Source organism: Meles meles, chromosome 1 (assembly GCF_922984935.1).
Source record: "Meles meles chromosome 1, mMelMel3.1 paternal haplotype, whole genome shotgun sequence".
NCBI lineage: Eukaryota > Metazoa > Chordata > Mammalia > Carnivora > Mustelidae > Meles > Meles meles.
This window is the reverse complement of record NC_060066.1, coordinates 108,484,028-108,507,486: the sequence shown is the minus strand read 5'-3', so window position 1 is coordinate 108,507,486 and position 23,459 is coordinate 108,484,028. Positions and strand designations below refer to the sequence as shown.

Below are 23,459 nucleotides of genomic sequence, written 5' to 3'. Positions count from 1 at the left end.
TCCTTCTAGCACTGTGCTGCAGCAGCCTGCCGGGGGCAGGCATTGTGTTCTCTGGCTTGGCCCAGGCCTCCCCCGGTGCCTGGCATCCCTTCATTCCCTTGCAGCCTCTATGTGTGATACCTGACGGAAAAGATGGGGCTTGAGGAGGAGACGAGAGAGGAAAGAGGAATCTCAGAAAGACTGGAGAGGGGTCTTGAGGACACAGGAGTAGGGAGGAGGAAGGGCTCCACAGGGGCCTGATCCCAGGAAGGTTGCCGTTTCTGTCCAGATTCCAAGAAGAACCAGTAGCTGAACCTGAGAAAGGAAGTCCTTGTTTCCTTGCTCAAGAGCCATGTGGGAGCTAGGTTATCGCCCTTGCACAGCCCAAATTCCCTTGCAGATCACATACCCCAGCGGGATCAGCCTCTTGTTGCTAGACTCGCAGAGAAATACTCTCTGCGAAATAATAGAAGATATATATATTGGTTTCTGCCCCTGGTTTCTGAGCACAGCTCCTAAATCCCTTGGAGTTTTCTGGATGATCCAAGTGTCTTTCGTTCTAATGAGGCAACTCTGGAAAAGGAGTCTCCTGGATAGCTTCAGTACGGAGACTGGTCACTGGAAGGACAAACCCAGGATGAGAAGCTTGGAACTTACAGTCCCTGTTGGTTTGAAACCCCTTGGGGGCGCCTGGGTGGCTCAGTGGGTTAAGCCTCTGCCTTCAGCCCAGGTCATGATCTCAGGGTCCTGGGATCAAGCCCCACATTGTGCTCTCTGCTCAGCGGGGAGCCCACTGCCCCCTCTCTCTCTGCCTGCCTACTTATGATCTATCTCTCTCTGTGTCAAATAAATAAATAAAATCTTAAAAAAAAAAAAAAAAGAAAAAGAAACCCCTTGGGAGCTTCCTTGTGTAATCTGAAACTAGCCCATAAGAGACCAACAAAGAGAGACTGGAGAAAAGAGGCAGGCCACGCCAGGTTGGTAGGTGGCAGTTTTAAGGAGGCAAGGGAACTTATAGGAGAGGCTAGTCTTGGGTGGCAGCAAGACAAATGGAACCCTGCACCCACCTGGCACCTTTTAGGTTCAGGGACAGAGGGGCCCTAACTGGATTCAGTCATGTAGACTATGCAGGGCTTCTCAACAGCACATCGTTACTCAAGGCTGTGTCCTTGGAGCAGCCTCTCAGAGTAGGAAAGGCAAATGGAACCCACATTCCAAGGACAGGGGTGGGGGCAAGAACCTCTGATCACCAGGATCCAACTTATGGGTCAATCGGCTGTCATGTCTTCTTGATGACCTTCCCCAAAAGGTACCCTCCTCCATTCTTCAAGAAGGGGACAGAGGCTGGAGATTGAGTTAATGATCCACCATGCCTATGTGAAAGCCCCCATACAAATACCAAAGGTATGGGGTTTGGAGAAGCTTCCAGGTTGGTGCATCTCAACCCTGTGGGAATAGCAGTTTCTGAGCTCAAGACCCTCCCAGACCACATCTTATATATCTCTTCATCTGGCTGGTCATCTGTATCCTTTATCACGTGCTTCATTGTATAATAAACCAGTAAGTGTAAGTGCTTCCTGGAGTTCTGTGAGCAGTTCCAGCCAACAATTGAATCTAGGAAAAAGGGTATGGGAACCTCTGATTTGTAGCCAAGACAGACAGATGTTGTAATTAACCCAGGGACCTACCGCTTGCCATTGGCATCTGAAGTGAGGGACAGTGTTACAGGACTAAGCCATTAACCTGTGGGGTCTGCACCTAATTCCAGTTAGTGTCAGGATTGAACTGTAGGGGCGCGTGGGTGGCTGAGCTGGTTGAGCCTCTGACTCTTGGCTTCAGCTCAGGTCATGATCTCAGGGTCGTGAGATTGAGCCCTGCATTGGGTTCCGTGCTCGGAGCAGAGTCTGCTTGGGATTCTTTCCCTCTTCTTTTCCCTCTGCCTCTACCCCTCCCCCTGCATGCTCTCACCGTCTCTTAAATTAAAAAAAAAAAAAAAAGAATTGAATTGTAGGACATCTATCTGGTGTTGCAGAGAATTGCTTGGTGTTGAGAAACCCCACACATCTAGTGTCAGAAGTGTTGTGCAATTAAAAAGGAGAAATGCAGAACATTTTCTGATGGACATCCTCTCACTTTAGTTGTTTCACAACTTTTGGTTAAATCTGCTTTCACGTATTTACATCATTACGTTTATGTAAGTTTTGTTCCCAGTCTGCTCAAGTCCTATTGTTAAATTCCTTACTTGTATAACTAATTTTCCGTGAACTGATGATTCCCAAGGTTCTGCTGGATGCTGTGGTCCGGGGCAATACAGGGAACTGAAGGGGCTGTCCTGTAGATCAACCTTCATTTCCCAGCTGGAAGGGAAGAGATCCATAAGAGAGAGAAGAAAAGGAAGAAAGACCTGGTGATGTCTGTGATATTTAAGACAGTAAAATGGGGTCAAGGGTATAATAGATAGAAGGTGATTAGAAGGGAAGATACCTGAGAGAACATTTATGCTGATGGCAAAAGCATGGGTATGGCCTTGCAATCAGTGAATGGAGGAAGTTATTCAAGGCCATTCCACATATCTTGCAGGTTCTCTGTGCAATACAGAGCCCCTTCTAGAAAAGGGCTGGGAGGTCAGCTATGCAGGGAGGTGAAAAGGTGTTGACTAGGGCCTTGAATGGATTTTGTTACAACATGAAATTTGGCCCTGATCCTTCCCTGTGAACTCAGCTTAGAAAGAACAACAACAACAACAACAACAACAAAAAACAAACCCAACTCAGCTCAGGGGAAAGAAAGCTTCTTCCAGACCTGGACTCTCTGGAGAATTAGTAAAAAGAGGGAGTGGAGTGCCTGGCTGGCTCAGTCTGAGGAACAGGTAACTCTTGATCTCAGGGATGAGTTCAAGCCCCATGTTGGGTATAGGGATAAAAATAAAACTTAATGAAGTACTGTCAAATGACTAACATAACATAATAAATAAAAATAAAAATAATTAAAAGGGAAGAAAAAAAGGAAACAGAAGGAAGCCAGTGAAGGTTCGTTATAATTTAGAACTCCTATTGAATTCTGATTCAGCCTGTTCGCCTGTTTGGTTCATTTCCTATTTGGGACCCATGGGGGGATGTGGAGTCTGGGAACTTCTCTCACCAGGGTTCGACCTGTCCCCAGAAGCACGTCCTGGGCCAGATCTGACATGTGGGTGGTCCATCAGGAGAACCAGATAACTAGCAACTGCCTCTCGGGAGAGCTCAGAAGTTTGCCAACTTCTGGGGTGGAAATATACCCGTGGTGGCTGGTTTCGGGATAGCACTATGAAGCCACAGACCCTGACTGCAAAGCTGGGAAAAGATGTAGACAGTTGGCTCCTGCAAGCTGGTAGGTACTGGCTCCAGCACTCCACTGATCTAGGAACTTCTCTGGTGTGTTGTAAAGCAACAGGGGTGATCAAGGGCTGGTGAATTCTGTGGATCACTTCCCAGTCCCAGGACTCTTTCTTCCTTATAGTGGGTTCCCAAATCTGAATGCACACCCACCTCTGTCTCTTTGGGAATTTCTTTCACTGTAAGACTATGTGGTAGCCCTTAGTCTCCCCAGCCTGCCCTCCTCCCCTGCTCTCACCAGAGACCCTCTCTCTCAGAGGACCCTTTTGCTTAGGGGGATTTACTGTAAATCACTAAAAGGAAACAGGTAAAGATGAACATTGCCAGAAATCTTACAAAGTCCTTCTCAACTTGGGGGTCCTGGAAGCCCTCTCAGATCATTATGGACATGTAGTGGAACTCCCCACGTGGGCTGGCCGGCTCCCACCTGTGATGGTGGGTTCTGGGCACTTTGGAGTCTTTCTGTCAGAATGGCCCTAGGCCCTTCTGTTTTAGTATATGTGCTGCCGAAGCGAGCACCCTAGGCCCTTCTGGATGAGGAAGGGACTTCCTAGATGTCTTTGCTCTTCTGTGATCTTGATCCCTCCTAAAGACTTGGCTCTTACACTCATCTCTGCAATTTCTAGAGGGCTCCCAGACTACCCCAGGTTTCTCTCAGTCTGTGACTGATCTTCGAACTTGTCAGGCTAGCCCCAACCTCAGGGAAGCTTGGTTTCTTGACCTTCTGAGTCAAGGGTCAGGGACCAGGCTGTGAGTGATGGGAAACCAAGGGCACTCAGAGGGGGCCACCGTGGTCTTGCTCCTCTCAGGAGTTGCTGTGAAGGAACACAGGCTCAGTTACCAACTTTCTAATTTCTCCAGAAAAGCTGGTACAAAACCAGACTTTTATGTTATGTGAAACCTTCCAACTTGCAAACGTTGCCACTAATTTATAAGTACACAGCATACACCAACTCAAATGCCTCTGCCTGGATTTTATCTGGCAGGCTGCTTGATCATGCCAGCTGGGTATAAGCTCATGTCTGGACCTTCTCACACTCTGCTCTCCCGGGAGTCCGCTGCTCTTCTGTTCGGGTCCCGTCTCTCTGACTATTCCCAGAACAGTCCTCTTTTTATGGCTCCCTGAGGGAGAGACCGTCCTCAGATGCATTTTATATCCTGGACACTCACCATGGGCACTTTGGAAAGGAAAATAACTGTCCAGTGTTGAAACTGATAAATCAGTTGCCTTGGAGTTTTTCCCTCCATCCTGTTGCTAAGAGGTTTTGTCTGTGCTGCTCATGGGACCTGTGAATGAACAGCTTGGGGAAAGGCAGAGGCTCAGCCTCAGGACAGCCAAGACTGGAAGGGGTGGGGGAGGCTGCCTTCATGAAACCAGGGCTGTGCCCAGAGGGGCCCTGACAGGACGGGCTGGTGGATGTTGCCTGGGGGAAGGGTGAGCAGGACTGTGGCAGGAGACCTTGTGTCCAGGGGAGCTGGGCAGCTGATAAGCAGACACTAGATCCCAGTATGATCATTGCACTGAGGGAGGGGGTCCCAGCAGAACACAAAGCAGGGACTGCGCCGGGACTGATGGGGACCTGCTCTCCTCCTCTGAGATGTGAGTGCCCCTACCCCAGCTCAGCCGGAGTTCCTATTTGTGAACAGTCCCAGAGAGCTGGGACCTCTAATCTCGTGAAGTGACAAATCCTGAATGGGGTGTGTGTGGGTGTGTGTGCACACTCAGGGTAGGGCTCCCAGTTCCCAGGCAGGCCTGTATGTGAAATCCCTTCTTCTTCAAACCCAGACAGTCATTTGAGAGATAGCACCTTCACATCAAATGGACAGCCACATGGTGCCACTGGCAAATCTGCTTTTACGTTCTTCGGACACAAAGTAAGGTCACATTGCCTTTCGAAAACATATCACACGGCTAAAACAGATCCCATGATACCTGGAACCTTTTCTTCCCCGAAAGCTCTGGAACAGGGGTGTCAACCATCAATTGAACGAGTTCAGGGGCCAAGTCTGTGAGGCTTCCAAGTACAGGTGACAGTGGCTTCACTAGCTGCTGCGGGGCGCCCCGTATTTCTGCCCACTTTCCTCAAGTCACGGGCATCCCGGTGGTAGAGTGTGTGTCTATCGCATGGGCATGGTGCCAAGTCCTGTGGCCCTGACACTCCCTGGCATGGGCTAGGGGAGGAGGGTGTGAAGGCAATTCCTCTTCAGGCCTCCAGGAGGAGCCTCCTCTAGGCCTTGGGAGTGGGCTCACAGGATGAGTCAGCGGCCAACTAGCCCGCAGAGGAGGCCTTGAATAGTGACCTCACAGGGTAGCCTCCTAGGCTGTCCCCCTCAAGGTCCCACCTCTGTGCTTCCCAGGCAAGGAACCCCCTCCTTTGTGGGGCAATTTCCCCTGCCAGCCTCCTTGTAGCCTGCCGTTTCCACCTCCCTTTCTCTCCAGCCAGTCTTCAGACTTCCACTTAGTCCCCATGTGGGAGGCCCACTTCCTTCTCCAAATTCTTCCCATAGAGTTCCCAGAGCCCACGAACCCTGAATGATTAGCACCTGGAAAAAAAAAAAAAAAAGAAACAACCCAAAAACCCAGAACTGTCAGTTCTTCCTTTTCTGGGGTATTGTAGGGTACTATTTCCCACCAGCTCTGGGAGATAAGAAGAACTATTCCATTCTTTGAGTGGCAGGTAAAGATTAAGTTTGATATTAAACCAGCTTAACCTTGGATTCCCTCCTCAAAGCCAGGCTGCCTGGGAGTGCCGGCTGGGGCTCTGCCTTGGGTTCTATGAAGACAAAGAACCCATAGGGAGGTCCCTTCTTGAGGCCGGGGCCTCTGGCTTGGTGGGGCAGGGGAGTTCGGAGGATGTGGCCTCCTCAGAGAGTGGCTCTCCTGACCATGGCTGGGCACTGGGCACACAGCCTCAGCACTGGGCCTTGGTGGTCCTGTCAACAGAGAACAGTGTTGCAGCTGCTCCCTGGTGTCAGGAAAGCCTTGCTCCCTCTGTTGGTGTCCCCTGTGAGGCTGAGCCGGCCTGGCTCCTGGCCACCGTGAAGCCCAGGGCTTTACTCCTCTCGCCTACCTTCGACCCAGCAGCCTGAGTCCCTGCCGTCTCAGTGCATACACACTCACATGCGCACACACACACCCACACATGGGTACATGTGCTCACTTACAAACATACTGTGCATAGCTACACACACTCACATATGCACACACATACTCACCTGCTGGACTGGGAGAAATTATCAAAGAAAGGCTTCCCCCTCATCTTTCATGGCGTGAGGGGCAGTGAAGTCTGTGAAGGGAGGCGAGCCCATCACGGGCCATGTGCTGTGGCTGCCTTCTGGCCAGGGGCATCTCTGGCCAGGTGTCTGCAAGTGTCATTGGTGTGATCACCCCCTAATGGAAGCAGGTAGAAAAAAATAAAAATTCTTTTGTGAAATGTTGATTTGATGGACATAAAGTTCAGATCAGTAGAGGAGTTTCAAGGGCAGAAATATTTGGCCATCCTCATCTCTACCGTATTGTCAAATGAGAACAGATTTGAAGATTACAGATATTTTTTGGGTTTCTTATCCAACTCCAAAAGATCTAATGTTGCAATCACCAGCCCCAAAGCCTTGCTGGGAAATCCTCATGTTTTAGATCCCTGCTTTGGTGCTTTACTGGAATACAGCATTACTAGGGGTGTCTACACGGGGTGCAATTCACCTCCTGAACTGCAGTTCCTGCAAAAAGCCAGGATCAGAGAGACCCACAGGACCAGGTCCACAGCCTCAGTTGGTACCACATCTGAGGGAGCTGCTGTCCTCACCTCTGTGCCAGGGCCCCTGCAGCCTGCCTGTGTCCCGGCCTTTGCCATGAGCATGGGGGCCATGGGGTCCAAAAAAGCCTGCTGTCCATTCTCCACACCAGCTGATTCCGGCCACTGGGCAGTTACTACAACCTGTCACTGAAATAAATGCTCACATGGGACACCCAGCACGACTGGCTGGAGGAGGCGGGCATCAAAGTGCAGGTTGTCTGGCTGAATGGCTGAATGGCGGGCCACGTCCTGTTCAAAGACTGCAAAGACCTGGACTTGACTTTCACGTAGTTCTTCCCACAGAGGCCGAATTTCAGCTGGTCAGGGATGTGCTGCTGAGCTCCCTTCCGAACTTCCTGCCAGAGGGCGTGAACAAGCTCAGAATCAGCCTGGTCACCCTGAAGGAGGTGTATGTGCAGAAGATGGTGAAGGTGTGCACGGACACGGACCGCTGGAGCCTGACACTGAGAGGGAGACTTGCCCTCTCCAGCAAGAAAGGCTGGAGCGTGGAGCTCAAGTTTTCGACTCCAGCCAGTGCCAGTTTGAGTTTGACATGGACTCAAACTCGACTCTCTGCTCTTCTCCTCAGATCATCCTGGACTCTCTGCTCATCTTCTATGACTGCAGACCCTGAACCCCATCTCCCTCCTGGCCTCACATGTGCTGGCAGAACAAAACATCATCCCCAATGCCGCCAGTGTCACCTGTTACTACCAGCCAGCTCCCTACATCAGTGATGGCAACTTCAACAGCTACTACATTGTCCATCCTCTGGTCACCTATAGCCAGCCGTACCCTACCTGGCTACCCTGTAGCTAAGCTTGAGACCTGAAGGCTTCCACAGTGGGAATCCCAATAGGGCAAGGGTTTTCAGGGAGGGGTGCCTCCTTCTCGATGTAGGTGTTTGGCTTTTAAAGGGGCACTCAGCTCTGATTCTGCTCTTTTTTTCTTTGTGCACCATTGGAATGGGTCTACAGTCTATCACAAGCCAACCCTGAAGGGACCCGTTATTCCAGTGCCACTCTGGAAAATGCTACAGAAGGGACGACCTCTCCACATCTTTCCAGGATAGACACTAACACGCATGTCCCCAAACACCCGCACGGGGAGATTGGAGCTCCGTGCGCTAATGGAATCTGGGAGAAAGCTTGGTCAGTGTCTCTTCTTTCTCACTCAAGCTGAGAGTACGTTTGCCCTCACATAGGATTCTCAGCTGTTCTATGAAAGTTGTGGTTGCTGTCTATTTTCTTGTACTGATTTTAGTCACGCAGAAAATGGTGGATGTGAGAGTGGTCTCATGTCTTCATTTTTGTTCAAGGGACTGAATTGCTTATGTTTGTTCCCTGTTAGCAGAGCTCAGGATTTCTTTCCTGAACAAACCAAAGCTGGTAGCTGGAGAATTGAGATCTGGTTGACAGTGGTTTATGGTTTAGAAGCTGTGCTCTTATGAGGAATTGTGAGATATTGCTTAGGAAAAAAAAAAATGACCTTTGCTTGAAATGTAACTTGGAAACAAAAAAAAATGTAGAACATAATGTCTTTTGTTTTTGTTTGTTTTGCCAAATGCTTTGTTTTTATTTCATGCTGGGCCTGAAGGCCCATGGATGCCCTACTCCACCATTTCACCAAGAAAGTAGCACTGCCCACTCCCAGCCTCCCATGACCTGGTTCCCAGGCCACAGAGCAAATGCCTAGAATCAGAATTGTTTTCTGAATCGAATGCAAAGTTCTCCAAGGGCCCTGAGCCTGTCTGGTTCAGCCCGCAGGAGAAGCGGGGCTGGGGGTGTGCAGTGGGGCTGCACAGGAGAACTCGGGGTGGTCTTCCAGGTGACGCTGGGGACAGAGCCTGGGGTACTTAGGAAGGCCACGGCCTCCCTCTTGTTTTATGCGGCCTGTTGTGATGCCCCCTTCGAAACAGAGCGGGGAGATCAACCTGAGAACCTCTCTCCCAATGGTTGCAGGTTCCGTGTTTGGGCCAAGAGTGGATGACGTACGTACACAGGAAGAGGAGGGGTAACAGCGCTACAGTTCCAGTGGTTTCGACTCTAGAGTAGGCTCTTCTGAAACTCAGGGATGTTTGTGGGGCATGTCACAAATGGACAGAGGACTTGGAAGCTCTTTTTTTATTCCCTCATATTTTAGATATGGGTGAAGTGGATATTATTCTTGAATCTTGTTTCCAGTTGCTTTCCTTTGTCACATTTATTCTTACCTGTGGTGGCAGATTAATTTTTCCTGAGAACAGAAAATTACTTCAGAGGAAATCAACAGCCTGAGTCTCGCCCCCTTACTTAGAGCATTTTGTTTGTATTCCTGACAGGGCTGATATACTCAGCTAATCAGAGACAATTAGCTACAACTCTGTAACATTTACCCCAAGTCCTTTACACTTAACTTTACTTAGTATTGTTTACCAGAGGTTTTTCTCCTTGACCCTTAAAATGGACACTAGTGATATACTACTATCAAAATTTGCCTTATGATTAAAACTTTACCAATTTCTTGATTGGAGTATCATTCTTTATAAAGTAGAAAGTTTTTAAAATTCAAGTTTGTAAATTCTGGCCTGAAATCAGTGATAAAGGAAATGTCCGTTCCACCTTTGCCTCCTTGTGGATCTCTGTGCATCATACTTACACACTTGCCTGGGTTTGTAACAAGAGGAGGACAGTAAATCCTGGTGGTGGAGTCTTGAGATCTGGAGTTAGAATGACAGATGCAAATCCCAGGTTTGCCTCAGCCTCCCCATCTGTAAAATGGGAACAATCAAGAGTTCCTACTTCATGAGGTGGCTGTGTGATTTTGGGAAATTTACTTAACCTCACACAGTTTGCTCACAGGTACGATAAGAAGTAAAGGAGGTAAGGCAATAATGTGTTTACACAATGACTGGAAACTTGTAATTTTAGGCAATAGCTATCCCTCCCCCCCTTTTTAAAAAATACTTCCTAGACTGTTGTAGGCTTGAACCACTCCAGAGAAGCCCTATGGGCCAATTTGTCTTTGTTTCATTCACGCAAGGATACAGCCTCTGTAAACAACCTGTGCACACCATCTCTAACACTGCTTCTCCCAGGGGCAAATCAAGACACCGTCAGCCAATGAGGGCAAAGGTCTTGTAAAATTCTATTTTACAAGTTCTGAGGTTCTGAGAAAGAAGGTTCTGAGAAAGAAGGTTCTGAGGTTCTGAGAAAGAAGATTCCTTTTTTTAAATTTTTTTTTAAAGATTTTGCTTCTTTATTTGACACACAGAGAGAGAGAGCACAAGTAGGCTTAGCGGCAGGCAGAGGGAGACGGAGATGCAGGCTCTCTGCTTAGCAGGGAGCCTGATGCAGGGCTTGATCCCAGCATCCTGGGATCAGGACCGAGTGGAAGGCAGATGCTCAACTGACTGAGTCACCCAGGCACCCCGAGAAAGAAGGTTCTCTTTTTTTTTCAAGATTTTTTTTTTTTAAATTTATTTGACAGAGAGGTCACAAGTAGGCAGAGAGGCAGGCAGAGAGAGAGGGGGAAGCAGGCTCCCTGCTGAGCAGAGAGCCCGACGTGGTCCTTGATCCCAGGACCCTGAGATCATGACCTGAGCTGAAGCAGAGGCTTAACCCACTGAGCCACCCAGGCACCCGAGAAAGAAGATTCTTAAGGTCAGTGTAGATTGCTGCAGCCTTGAAGTTGATAGCCCTCGGGTTTGGGTCCCTTTCCTCCCCTCTCCCTTTCTGTCCTTGCCAAGATTGCCATGCTGTGGAAGCACAAGGCTGAGGGCAGAAAACGGTTTACAGGAGGGTGGACTGTCACAGTTCAAGACTGGCCACAGTTTTCCCCGGGGAGCTAGCTGGGACCTTCACATTTATAATTGTGCACACACTAGTCAGAGTGTTTAATGCTAGTTCTAACAGCATGGGGTAGGGATAGCAAACACGGCGTAGGGATGCTGAGGGAGCCTATCTCTGTGGCGGTGCTCTGCTATTTCTCCAGTTGACCCTTAGTTCACTGTAGTGACTGAGACATGTCCCCCCCACCAACCTTGTCTTTCTTCCACGGTTACTAGGAGTTACCTAGGCAATCTTGCTTTCATGGTGAGAGCCACCACTGCTTTCTGAGGGGAGGATGGCAAGAAGTTGTTTTCCCAGAGTGAGGCTCACTTCTTTGTGTTCCTGCCACCTGGGCCTGGGTTCCCACTGTGCTCTAAGGGTAAATTACAGATAGACACTGTTCTTTAGCAGGGGTCCCGGATGTGACCACTTCTGGGTCTGCAGATTCTGGCACCCAAAGGGCTGAAAGGAGCCAACTCTAGAGTCCAGCCATCTCATACCCCTTCCAACTCTTGCCCACGACTTCTGCCTCTTTCTGCCCTCCTGCCTCCTACTGCACCTTACTCCCCCACCCGGGTCCCTCCAGACATGATTAAAACACTTTGACTCTTAGAAAGGTCCCAGGATCCTTATGCAATTATCTCCCTACCTCCTCACAGACTCTGGGCTTCACATGTTATTAGTAGTTGAAGGGGAAGAGTTTGTGAGGGGGTGGAAAGAAGGATGATTTGGTTCCACCCGTCCCTCTGCCAGTCTGACAAGATTCTACTAGTAGAGTCAGAAATGGGGTGACATGTCAATCAGAAATGGCTAATCCTCTTCAAAAGATGTTTTGCTATATTAACTCACCAGGCACTTCTCCATTAATTGTAGGTTGAGTTTATCTCATATAAGTTATATGAGACTATATATATGGTTCCTGGACTATAGCTATGCTTATTTAACATTTAAACTCTAAATACTTCACACATTGCTGCATCCTGTGGGCTCAGTAGTGTGCTGACATGGCTCCCAACCAATGTGGGCGAAGAGGAGAGTGACAGTAACAGCAAACATGCATTTTACATTCATTTACTCAATTCCCCATACAATAAAAACTAGGGACTAAAATTACCTAACTTGCTCCAAGGCACAGTCAGGATGTGAAGCTAGGCTGTCAGACTCTGAAGAGTAGCCTCTGACTTTCTTTCCCTGTGACAGACCCTGACAGACCTTGACTGACAGAGCCTGACAGACCCTGACTGACAGACCCTGACAGATGCTGACAGATCGTGGGCTACCAGAAGACTTCTCTTTTGAGGAAACCTGGGCAGATGAGAAGCTACTGGTAAGAGGACCTAAAGTTACCAAGCTCTTCCACCAGCCAGAGGCCATAAATTACTGTGTAAACGTCTCCTTAGATGAGCACAGAGCCCAGCCCTAGCCAGCAGAAGCCAAATTTCAAAAAGTTTTGTCGTCTTTTTAAGGGCAAGGGTGTCTTATTCAAATCACTTCTCTACCTGGGAATTCATACACATTTTTACTGAACTCTTTCTCTGCATCATACTAAATGCTGTGCATGGATTTGCTGTTTTAAGCCTCATATCCTTATGAGGTATGCCTTATTTAAAAAAAATTTTTTTAAAAATCAATTTATTTAACAGAGAGAGAGAGTGTGATAGAGCACAAGTGGGGGAGGGGAAGAAGGAGAGGGAGAAGCAGGCTTCCCACTGAGCAGGGAGGTCGATGTGGGGCTCAGTCCCAAGACTCTGGGATCAAGACCTGAGCCAGATGCTTAAATGACTGAGCCACTCAGGTGCCCCAGGTATGCTCTATTTAAAAAATCCAACTTCTGGGCGCCTGGGTGGCTCAGTGGTTTAAGCTGCTGCCTGCGGCTCAGGTCATGATCTCGGGGGGTCCCGGTATAGAGTCCTGCATCGGGCTCTCTGCTCGGCAGGGAGCCTGCTTCCCTCTCACTCTCTCTGCCTGCCTCTCTGCCTACTTGTGATCTCTCTCTGTCAAATAAATAAATAAAATCTTTAAAAAAAATCCAACTTCTATTTTATCAAAGTAATTTCTTCTTCTTCTTCTTTTTCTTTTTTTTTAAGATTTTATGTATTTATTTGACAGAGAGAGAGAGATCACAAGTAGGCAGAGAGGGAGGAGGAAGCAGGCCCCCTGCTGAACAGATGGGCTGATGAGGGGCTCGATCCCAGTACCCTGGGATCATGACTTGAGCTGAAGGCAGAGGCTTAAGCCACTGAGCCACCCAGGTGCCCCATCAAAGTAATTTCTTGCATAGAGTTTAAGGTTAAACTTTATGGAAGTAAATTTTTTTTAAAAGATTGTATTTATTTGAGACAGAGTGTGTGTGACAGAGTGAGAGAGTGAGAGTGGGGAGGAGCCGAGGGAGAGGGACAAGCAGACTCTGTGCTGAGCCCAGAGCCTGACGTGGGGCTTGATCCCATGACCCTAAGATCATGATCTGAGCCAAAATCAAGAGTCGGATGCTTAACTGACTAAGCCACCCAGAACCCCCCGAAATAAGGTTTATTATTAAAAACATCATATTCCCTTCACACTGCTCCGTTTTCCACTTCTACAGATTCAATCACTTTTAACTATTGTAGTGTTCCTTTGGTTTTTTAAAACTTGCTTAAAGTGATTTTCCATTGTTGGGTTTATACTCTGGGTTTATTTCCCTAACATTTCCATATTTTATTTTGAATTAGAACTTATGACACTTCAAAATATTTAAGCTATATTTTTAATAGGAGCTTTGTAAGAATTTGTGTATTCAGCAATTAAATATTTGAGATTTCTATTATATTAAGTTGTCTCTTAAGAAACTAAATTTTAAAACTCAGTACTGGCACTGGGAGCCTCAATCCTAGTTTTATATTATTTTTAAAAATATCATGAACTCACAAGATGGGACTGGGGAGGGAGACAAACCATAAGAGACTCTTAATCTTAGGAAACAAACTGAGGGTTGCTGGAGGTGTGGGGGGAGGATAGGGTGACTGGGTTATGGACATTGGGGAGGATATGTGCTATGGTGAGTGCTGTGAATTGTATAAGACTGATGATTCACAGACCTCTACCCCTGAAGCCAATAATGCATTATATATTAATAAAAAAATATATCATGAACTCTTGGTCTTCCACTCTGTGATTTATTTGCCAGTATTTAACCCCTATTTTTTAAAATTTAAATTCAATTAATTAACATATAGTGTATCAGTTTCAGAGGTAGAGTTTAGTGATTCACCAGTTGCATTTAACACCCAGTGCTCATCACATCACATGATCTCCTTAATGCCCATCACCCAGTTACCCCCTTCCCCAACCCACCCTTCCCTCCAGCAACCCTCAGTTTGCTTCCTATAGTTAAGAGTCTCTTATGATTTCATCTTATTTTTCCTTCTCTTCCCCTATGATCCTGTTTTCTCAAATTCCACATTTGAGTAAAATCACATGATAATGTCTCTCTGATTGACTTATTTCACTTTGCATAATACCCTCTAATTCCATCCATGTCGTTGCAATTGGCAAGATTTCACTTTTTGATGGCCGAGTAATATTCCAACATATACCTCATGTCTTCTTTATCCATTCTTCTGTTGATGGACATTTGGTCTCTTTCCATAGTTTAGTTATTGTGGACAATGCTGCTATAAACATTGGGGTGCAGGTGCCCCTTCGGATCACTACATTTGTACCTTTGGGGTAAATACCTAGTAGTGCAATTGCTGGGCCATAGGTAGCTCTATTTTTAACTTTTTGAGGAACCTCCATACTGTTTTCCAGAATGGCTGCACCAGTTTGCATTCCCACCAAGAGTGTAGGAGGGTTCCCCTTTCTCTGCATCCTTGCCAACATCTGTTGTTTCCTGACTTGTTAATTTTAGCCATTCTGACTGGTGTAAGGTGGTATCTCATTGTGGTTTTAATCTGTATTTCCCTGATGCCAAGTGATTTTGAGCATTTTTTTTCATGTGTCTGTTGGCCATTTGTATGTCTTCTTTGCAGACATGTCTGTTCATATCTTCTGCCCATTTCTTGACTTAACCCCTATTTTTGTATCAACATCACCCCCAGGCTTTTATTACAGAGAAATACAATGTACACTCAGGAAATCACTCACTCCTCCTAATATCAGTCTATTAATTAGAACTGAAAACTTGCTACATAAAAATTTTTCTAAAAATTCAGAAAGTATTTCCCCTATCATTATCTAGTTTAGGATCATCTGTGCCACTAGCATTAATTCACCTAATTCTCTATCAATTGTCTACTGCTACATTATAAATTACCTAAAATTTTAGCTCAAAATAACATTTATCTCATATCATTTCAGAGGGTGAGGAATTTGGAAGTGTGTTAACTCTGTAGTTGTGGTCCCATTTCTCGGGAGGTTTCAGTCAACCTGGTGGGTGGGGTGGAGAGAGAGATCGGATGGGGAGAGGGAAAAAGGAAGGGGGAGGAGGAAGGGGTGGGGAGAGAAAGAGAGAGATAGGGATGGGGAGAGGGAGGATTCAAGATATAAAGATGTAAGCTTTTTTTTCTTTTAAAGATTTTTATTTATTTTATAGAGATAGAATAAACAAACAGGGAGGAGGGGCTGAGGGCGAGGGAGAAGCAGACCCTCAGTTGAGCAGGAAGCCCTGATGTGGCTCCACCCCAGGACCCCAGGATCACGACCTAAGCTGAAGGCAGATGCCCAACCAATTGTGCCACCCAGGTGCCCCAAGATGTTAGCTTTTTATTTGTTAGATGTGCCATTAAGTCCCACCCACACTCAAGGGGAATGGAATTAAGATGTAGTATAGTTAACATACAGTGTTATATTAGTTTCGGTGTACAATATAGTGATTCAACAATTTATACATTATTCAGCACTCATCATAAATGTACTCCTGGGTGGGGGGATGGGTTAAATGGGTGATGGATTAGGAGGGCACTTGTAGGGGTCCCTGGGTGGCTTAGCTGGTTAGGAATCTAACTCTTGATTTCAGCTCAAGTCACAATCATCGTGAGATCAAGCCACGTCAGGCTCCACACTAGACATGGAGTCTGTTTAAGATTCTCTCTCCCTTTCCCTCTGCCCCTCCCCACTACTTCCTTCTCTTAAAAAAAAAAAAAAAAAAAAAAAGGATAGCACTTGTTGCTATGAGCACTGGGTGTTGTGACTAAATTCTATACCCGAAACTAATATTACACTGTACATTAACTAACTGGAATTTAAATAAACGTAATTGAAAAAATAAAATTTATAAAAACTTTAAAGAGATAAAAACATTTATGCAACAAGTTGTGGGAAAAGTATATAATACAGAATCAGCCATTTAAACCATGTTCAAGTGTACAATTCAGTGGCATTAATTGCATTTATGATGTTGTGCACATGAAATGTAAAACTATTTCCCAAATTTTCAACACCTGGAACAGAAACTGTATCCATTATGCGGTAACCCCTCATTCTCAGCTCCCCCCAAGCCTCTGATAACCTGTAATCTACTTTGTGAATAAATTTGCTTATTCTAGATATTTCATACAAGTGGAATCACACAATATTTGTCCTTTGGTGTCTGGCTTATTTCACTTAGCATAATGCTTTCAAGGTTCATTCATGTCAGAATTTCCATAAAAATGGCTAATAGTATTCTTTTATATGTATATACCGTATTTGTTCATCCATCCATCTGTTGATGGACACTCGAGTTGTTTCTACCTTTTGGCCACTATGAATAATATGTTAATGAACACTGGCATCCAAGTATCTATCTTTTCTTTTTTTAAGATTTTATCTGAGGGGCACCTGGGTGGCTCAGTGGGTTAAAGCCTCTGACTTTGGCTCAGGTCATGATCTCAGGGTCGTGGGATCGAGCCCCACGTGGGGCTCCCTGATTGGCGGGAAGCCTGCTTCCGCCTCTCTCTCTCTGCCTGCCTCTCTGCCTACTTGTGATCTTTGTCAAATAAATAAATAAGATCTTTTAAAAAAAAGATTTTATTTATTTGAGAGAGAGAGCATGAGTAGCGGGGAGCAGCAGAGGGCGAGGGAGAAGCAGGCTCTCTGCTGAGCAGGGAGCCGGACATGGAGCTTGAACCCAGGACCCCGGGATCGCGACCTGAGCTGCACGTGAGTCTCTCTTCTTAATTCCTGTGGGTTGCCAGGGAATGTGGGAGGAGAGAACAGGGTGTGACTACTAATGGGGCTGTCATCTGGGGTGACGAAATTTTGAAACTAGGGAGACGTGGTTGTTGTACAACACTGGAAATGTACTAAATGCCCTGAGTCATACATTTTATTTTATTTTTCAAAGATTTCATTTATTTAACAGAGAGAGAGAGAGAGAGAGAGAGAGAGAATAAAAGCATGGGGAGTGGGAGAAGGAGAAGCAGGCTTTACGTGGAGCAGGGAGCCCGAGGTAGGGCTCGATCCCAGGACACTGAGATCATGACCTGACCTGAGAGCAGACACTTAATGACTGTGCCACCCAGGCATCCTGAGTCATACATTTTAAAAGTTAATTTTATGCTATGTGACTTTCATCTTGATTAAAACACACATGCACAAAGAGGTTTCTCTTCACATCTACTGGGATGGCCATATATACATACACACATGCATGTATGTATATATAAATATATAGATACAGATTTATTTATTTAAAAAAAGATTTTATTTATTTATTTGACAGACAGAGATCGCAAGTAGGCAGAGAAGCAGGCAGGGAAACAGGCTCCCCGCTGAGCAGAGAGCCTCATGCAGGGCTTGATTCCAGGACCCTGGGATCATGACCTGAGCAGAAGGCAGAGGCTTTAACCCACTGAGCCACCCAGGTGCCCTGATTTTTTTTTTTTAAGATTTTATTTATTTATTTGACAGATAGAGATCACAAGTAGGCAGAGAGGCAGGCAGAGAGAGAGGAGGAAGCAGGCTCCCCGCTGAGCAGGGAGCCTGATGTGGGGCTTGATCCCAGGACCCCGAGATCATGGCCAAAGCCGAAGGCAGAGGCTTTAACCTACTGAGCCACCCAGGCGCCCCATTTTTTTTTTTTAAGAAAGAAAAAAAAAAAAAAACTAAGTGTTGGGAAAGATGTGGAAAAATTGTAACCCTGACATGATGCTAGTGGGATGTAAAACGGTGCAACCATTATGGAAAACAGTTTGGCAGTTCAAGAAACTCAACAGAATTACCATATGAACCAGCAATTCCACCTATAGGTATTTACCCACAGGAATTTGAAAAGAGAGACTCACCTGCATCATATGAGGGTTACAATTTCTCCACATCTTTTCCAACACTTCTTTTTCTTTCTTAAAACAGACAAGATAGACACATGGCCATCCTGGTGGTGTGAAGAGATACCTCCTTGTGCATGTGTGTTTTAATCAAGATGAAATTCATGTAGCATAAAATTAACTATTTTAAAATGTATGACTCAGGGTATTTAGTACATTCACAGTTGTACAACCACCTCTCTCTAGTTTTAAAATTTTTTCATCACCTCAGCAGTAATCACACACTGTTCTCTCCTCCCCGATTCTCTGGCAACCACTAACTTACTTTGGCTCTGCGGATCTTCCTGTTCTGCATATTAACTTTTCATTTAGCATTTTAAAAAATATTTATTTTTTTGACAGAGAGAGATCACAAGCAGAGAAGCAGGCAGAGGGGGAGGAGGATGCAGGCTTCCTGCTGAGCAGAGAGTCTGATGCCGGATGCTGGACTCCATCCCAGGACCCTGACATGATGACCTGAGCTGAAGGCAGAGGCTTTAACCCACTGAGTCATTCAGGCACCCCTCATTTAGCATGTTTTTGAGGTTCCTTCAAGTTGTAGTATGTCTCAGTATTTCATTCCTTTTTATGGCTATATTCCACTGTATGGATATACCTCAATCTGTTTATCCGCTCTTCCACTGCATTTGGGATGAATAATGCTACTATTAAGATCTGTGTACAGGTTTCTGTATGGGGGTGTTTTCATTTTTCTTGGATTAGAATTGTTCAGTCACATGGTAATTTTTTTTTAACATGGTAATTCTATGTTTAGCCTTTTGAAGAACTACCAAACTGTTTTCTAGTAGTAGCCGCACCATTTTATAATTATGAGCAGCAATGTAGAAGAGTTCTCATTTCTCCACATTCTTACTTTCATTTCCATAAAAAATACCTATATATGTGTGTGTATCTATACATATATATCTCCGTCTCAGTGACTGTGAAGTGGTATTTCATTGTGGTTCTGATGTGCACTTCCTTAATAACCAATATGTTGAACACCTTTTCACATGCTGACTGGCATTTTCTCTCTCTTCTTTGGAGAAAGGTCTATTCAGATCCTTTACCCTTAAAAAGATTTTATTTATTTATTTGACAGAGAGAGAGATCACAAGTAGGCAGAGAGGCAGGCAGAGAGAGAGGAGGAACAGTCTCCCGGCGGAGCAGAGAGCCCCATGCGGGGCTCGATCCCAGGACCCTGAGATCATGACCTGAGCCGAAGGCAGCGGCTTAATCCACTGAGCCACCCAGGCGCCCCCCTTTTTAAAATTTTTAAAGATTTATTTATTTTGGAGAGAGTGTGAGCAGGGGGTAGGAGCAGAGAGAGAGGAAGAATCCTCAAGAAGACTCCCTGCTGAATGTGAGCTCGGTGCAGGGCTCAACCCCATGACCCTGAGATCAAGACCTGAGCTGAAATCAAGAGCCAGCTGCTTAACCAACAGAGCCATCCAGGGACCACCCCCCCACCCCAACCCTGCCTTTGCTCATTTTTAAATTGGGTTCTTGTTAGGTTGTTAAGAATTCTATATTCTGGATACTAAACCCATTATCATATAAATGATTTGCAAATCCCTTCTCTCATTCTGTAGGTCATATTTTCACTTTCCTGGTAACTTTTGATGGATAAAAGTTCTGAATTTTTATGAAGTCTTTGTACCCTGCAACTTTGCTGAATTCACTCATTAGCTCTAGTGGTTTTTTGGTGGATTCTTTGGTATTCTCTACGTATGGAATTATGTCACCTGGAAATAGTTTTACTTCTTTCCAATGTGGGTGCTTTTTCTTTTTGTTGCTCAAATGCTCTGCCAAGACTTTCAATACTATGTTGAATAGCAGTAGTAAACTTACAAATCCTTTAAAAAATTTTTTAAAAATTTTAATTCAGTTAATTAACATATAATGTATTACTGGTTTCAGAGGTACAGGTCTGACTCATCAGTCTTATGTAGCATCCAGTGCTTGTTATATCACACGCCCTCCTTAATGGCTATCACCCAGTTACCCCATTCCCCCACTCCCCTCCAGCAACCCTGTTTGTTTCCTATGATTAAGAGTCTCTTTTGGTTTGTCTCCCTCTCTAGTTTCATCTTGTTTTTCTTTTCCCCTATGATCCTTTTTTAAAAAAATTCCATATAATAAAAAATAAATTCCATGTATCAGTGAGATAATTGTCTCTGATTGACTTATTTCACTTCGCATAATACCCTCTAGTTCCATCCACATCAGTGCAAACAGTAAGATTTCACTTTTTTTTGATGGCTGCATATTGAATCCTTATCTTGTTCCTGATCTTCACAGGGAAGCTTTCAGTCTTTCACCAAGTATGCTAGCTATGGGTTTTCCATAGATGCCCTTTTATTATGTTCTGAAAGTATCCCTAGTTTTCTTGAGTGTTTCTTCATGATAGGGCATTGAATTTTGTCAAGTGCCTTTTTCCCATCAATTGATCATGTGGTTTTACTCCTTTGTTCTATTAACATGGTATATTACATTATTTTCTTTTGAACTACCCTTGTATTTCTGTGATAAATTCCACTTGGTCATGGTGTTTAATCTTCTAAATGTGCTGTTGGGGGAGGTGGGCTTCGGTGGCTCAGTCGGTTGGATGTCCAGCTCTTGATTTCAGCTCAGGTCATCTCAGGGTCCTGGGATTGAGCCCCAACTCAGATTCTTTGCTCAGCTGAGTCTGCTGGAGATTCTCTCTCTCCCTCTGCCCTTCCCCTCCTCTTTTCCTCTAAAATCAATCAATCAATCAATCAATCTTTAAAAAAATAAATGTGCTGTTGGATTTGTCTTTTGTTGAAAAATTTTGCACCTGTATTCATAAAGGATATCGGCCTATGGTTTTTCCCCCTTATCTTTGTCTGCAGTTCACTTATTTTAAATCTATAACTACGAAGAAAAATAAGCCAATTCTGTAATTCTGAGCTGATCTTCGTAGTGACAAAGATTATTATCAAAAGAAATTTTAAATTCTCCTGAAACATAAAATCCAAGACTTTAGTGATTTAAACTTGAGATTTTGTGTCTACCACAGAGAATGCTGTATGGTTGGCATTGGAAAGAGATGTTTGCCTAGGGTTCCATGATGACTGGTTATTAGATAAAATAGTAATTTGGCCTCATGACTCCATGATAGGAGGTCAGCATCTTGAGAAGGAAATGCGAAGTGAAACATAGAACATGAAGGACATCTGCATCCTAAGACAGAACAATAGGTTTTTCTTGACTTCCTTCCCACTAGAGAAAAAAAGTTAATTTCTTTTTTAAATTCCTTCAATGTACTTCTGTACATGACCGTCTATTGCATTTCCTAGGCATTTAGAAACCTGGGGTTAAGAGCAAAAGCTGGCTGCCTAATTATGTTTGCCCTGATAGTTCAAGGGTATTTTAACACTGACCCACATCAATTCCCAATCTTTATTCAAACTGTTCCCTACCGGCCGGGATAAGGAGGGGAAACGGGCACGGAGGAATACCTGCACAGCAACAGCTACACAGCAAGCTAGTGACTGAGCAGAGCTGGCCCAGTTCTCAGGAAACCTCCCCCCCTAAGCCACCTGCCCTCTATCTTACAGATTTATCAAAAATGCAAGCTGATGAAGGCAAGAAGGCAAGCTTGGTGAAGCCTAGGAACAAGAGTCTGCTGCGTAGCAGGGAAACCATTTTGCCCTTGCTGGCTGTGGGAAGGCCCTGCGTAAACAGCTACCAAGCCTTTCCCATGGCTGACCCTGTGCAGGTGCAGGCAGAACACCCGCAGTACAGTGCAGCCCAGACACCAGCAAACAGTGAGACGAAAACCTTACATGTGGATGGGAAGGAAGGTATGCACATACGTAGTAAAGAAAACTGGTCCTCTGGGAATCTTTCAGTTAGGTTCTTTTTAGCTTGGATGACGGCCTGGTATGCTTTAGCCGTCTGGCAAGCCTGTTCAAATAAGATTTTTGAAGTACCTTCTGTCTAAACTCCTACTAATCAAGTGAAACTAGATGGCAGTGTTGGCTCATCCCTTCAGCTTCACATTTTTACACATCCTACCATCCACGAGAAGCTATTAGAGTGGCGCCAAGAGCCCACAGGCTCCAGTGTCATTTAGATTGAAGATCTGGAAGGGAGGCTGTTGCCAGACATGCAAACTGCACAGATGCGGGCCAGGCACCTCCCCAAGCTCTGCCAGGATTTCGAGGAAGAAGAACTGTTAGCCTCACCCTTATGGTGACCCTTATCTTCTGCTGGGGCCTTTCTTGCAGCCTGGGAACTGCAGGTGTGCCTTAGGAACGGGAATCTTCTTTGGGCTTGGCCATCCCAGGGTCAGTCCACTCCAGCAGTGGAGGAGCCTGGCTGATCTTTTAGCTGTGCAAGGATGACTGGGTAGGGCACCGCAAGGCTATCCCTAGGTCATTAGGTTCAGCCACAGGAAATTTTATTTGACCATTCTGACCTTCAAAAAGGGCTATTTTGTGCGGTTCAACCTAAACTTTCATAAGGGAAAAGAAAGGCAAGAAACTGAAGCCCAAACTATCGTCTGCAGTAGATTCTATTCAATCTATTAGAAGTAGGTTTCCTAGAACATTAGTCTCCCAATTCATTTTTTCACCTTTCATCTTGTTTAAGGTTCTGTTATGGGGTGAACCATGTCCTCCCAAAAGGCATGCTGAAGTCCTAATCCCCCTACCTCATAATGAGAACATATATGGAAATGGGGTTCGTTTTTTTTTTTTGTTTGTTTTGTTTTTTAAAGTAGGCTCCACGACCCCAGTGCAGGGCTTGAACTCATGACCCTGAGATCAAAACCTGTGCTGAGACCAAGAGTTAAATGCTTAACTGACCGACCCACCCAGGTGCCACAGAAATTAGATCTTCATCAAGGTAATCGAATTTAAAGCAAGGTCATTAGTGTGGGCCCTACCAATGACTGGTGGCCTTATAAAAAGGGGAAATTTGGCTAGAGGAAAGATGATGGGAAGGCAGGAGTGATGCATCTACAAACCAAGGAATGGCTGAGGCTACTAGCAGCTAGGAGAGAGACTTGAGCAATCCCTTCCCTAGAGCTTTGAGACGGAGCTTGGCCTTCTAGAACTCTAGATTTTGTATTTTGGGTTCCAGAACTGTGAGGCAATGAGTTCCTCTGTTGTTTTAAATCACCCAATATGTGGTACTTTGTCATGGGAGCCCTGATGTGAAGGTCTGAATGTTTGTTCCCACCCCTGTCTTCATATCTTGAAATCCTAA

The 23,459-nt window shown here is 45.4% G+C and overlaps 1 pseudogene; it reads left to right on the top strand.

Moving 5' to 3' along the window:
* Nucleotides 1–7,306: 7,306 nt before the first annotated feature.
* Nucleotides 7,307–7,784, top strand: LOC123949711 (annotated as a pseudogene).
* The last annotated feature ends 15,675 nt before the right edge of the window (nt 7,785–23,459 follow it).